The sequence below is a fragment of the Tachysurus vachellii genome, chromosome 15, assembly GCF_030014155.1.
Source record: "Tachysurus vachellii isolate PV-2020 chromosome 15, HZAU_Pvac_v1, whole genome shotgun sequence".
NCBI lineage: Eukaryota > Metazoa > Chordata > Actinopteri > Siluriformes > Bagridae > Tachysurus > Tachysurus vachellii.
In genome coordinates this window covers 353,064-355,563 of record NC_083474.1, presented here as the reverse complement: position 1 = coordinate 355,563, position 2,500 = coordinate 353,064, and positions in this window count along the sequence as shown.

Here is a 2,500-nt window from a genome sequence, read left to right as displayed (position 1 = left end):
TAACTGCAGTACTCGTATTCTGTGGCTGGTTACACAACATTCCTCTTATCATTTAACTCTAATGTGTCTGTGTGTTGTCACGCAAACCTTAATTTAAAGGAGCAATCTGTGTGACTTACATCTAATGTCTAAGAAACAAAGGGAAAAGGATCGAAATAAATAACAAACATCAGGAGGGATTCTGTACGGTTAAAACTGTGGAAATAAATAACAACTCCGGAGTCAGGACAAAGAAGAAACAGTTATCATATAGTCATCCACATAAATCAGCATCATGTCAAATTCTCTGTAGATTTATAGTCAGGACATCACAAAAAAAAAAAACAAAGCAGCAAAAGGTTATATTTAATGTGTTTGTGTTGATCTGTGATCTGTTGTGTAGCTGTAGTCTAATTACAAACCACAGTGACACACGATCACATGATGTGAACGTGGAAGTGCACACCACAGTTTGAAATGAAACCTCTCAGAAATACAGCGAGCAATGTGATGTGTGATTAGTGTTTGAGGAAACGCTCAGTACTGACATGTGATATTAATATGCATGTATGACTTATTAAACAGCTTATTAACTGTTGACTTATTGTTGTTTATTGTTGTTTATTGTTGCTGTGCTGTTTACTGGAGCTACATAACAGACGTGTGAACTATGTTTGTTATTTTTTTGTCTAATGTAAGAAGTGAGATCTTACTAAAAAAAGGAGAACTTGTGATACTAGAAGCAGAAGGTTAGAGAATATTAACATATACAAAATGGAAAGAGCTGAACTTAGACCTGAAGCACAATAATTCCCTAATTAACTTTCTATAAATTCCCATTTCTCTCTTTCTCCGTAGTGACGAACCTTCTGCGTCAAGTCGCTCTGTGCTGATTGCATCAATGCAAACACTTCCATTTCTACTGAGCAGTTCCTTCTTTACACATAAACCTGCAGACAAAGAGCTTTCCAGCACCGACCGAGCTTTTGAGTTTTATATCTTTTCCCAGCGCCGATTTTTCTGTCTGCACTAAATGGCTCATGCTCTTCCAGGCACTTTTACCTGGACGTGTTCTGAAGCGCCACAGCTTGCGTTCATTCAGCTGCTTCGTCACTCATCACTGAAAGTCTGAAGGACAAGAGAATCCCCTCCATTCTTCTACCAATAAAAGCCTGTGATAGAGAGATGACACGGTCCCTCACACCATCGCTCTGAAATGATCCACAGAAATCGATCCATTTGTTGAGTTTAACTACAACGTCAAGTCGGAATAAACTTCAACTTTCCAGAAAACATGGAATCACATTCTACATACACTAGCTTCTTCAGAAAGGTCATGATGTGCTGAGGGCTCGATAGCTCGATGAACAGCACTAATGAAAACCACCTCTTAGCTCTGCACTTTCTCCCTTCTGCTCTCCCTTTTTCTCCTTATTCTCCATAAGTCCTCTGACCTTCATCTAATATGATAAAGTATGTTTTTACCCTAAAGCCTCAACATCCAACCATAAGAGTTGGCAGCTCTTCATTATCCCAGAGTTCTTCTGTGAGTCAGTGTTCTCAGGATTATTCAGTGTTTAAAGTCCACTTCTGCCTTTTCCTCAATGTTAATGTCGTGTCTCATTTTGCTACCCAGACGAAGTCATTCTACAAAAGTCTTTCTACTTTCTTTCTCTGAACTGTTGAAATCCCCCACTGACTCCACAGACCTGCTTTTAAACCAGTGGAACAGTTCTTCATTATCCTCGAAGCCCATGGAGGACCTGAACAGACCGGTGGAACTTTTGCAATATGCTGATCGTTTTTTGTTCTTATTTGTAACTTCGAGTGAACAGATTTGTGACATTTATCCCATTCTGTTGTTACCACACATGAGTCTCAGTTTTCACACTCCACATGTCTATCTATGAACTTCCTCAAAATGGTGTTTAATTGTGTCTTCTCAATTGTCATTCTGCTCATGTCTCCTCCTCCACCTCCTCCTCCTAGTTTCATCTCTTTACACACTAAATCCACACCCACACCATGCTGAATGTTTGACTCTTCACATTTCCATACACAGTGTAGGGGTCAGAGATGTTTCCAGATACAGTAAGTGCACACAAATTGCACTGATACTCGATTCATCATGCTGAAAGAAATGAACATGACATTTAACTGTTTATAAATTTATTTATTTATTTATTTATTTATTTATTTATTTATTTATTTACAATAATTCAGATCTAATTATCCAGAGAAAAGCAGCTGAATGTGTGTATCGATGTCAATTCTGCTGTAGTGACATGCTTGTCAGGTGACATGCTAGATTTATGACAAGATAATAACGACTCAGTCAACACAGACCTCGAGTCAGGGAGGAGAATCTATTGAGTCACAGGGTGAGGTGATAACCGAACTTTCACAAACACTACAATAACAATACTGCTGTGGACGTGTCTGTAGAAGCCACATTAATGAGGACATGTAACTGTGCTGTTAAGGGAGTAATGAAGCTAGGAAACAAGAAAAGATCAGATGG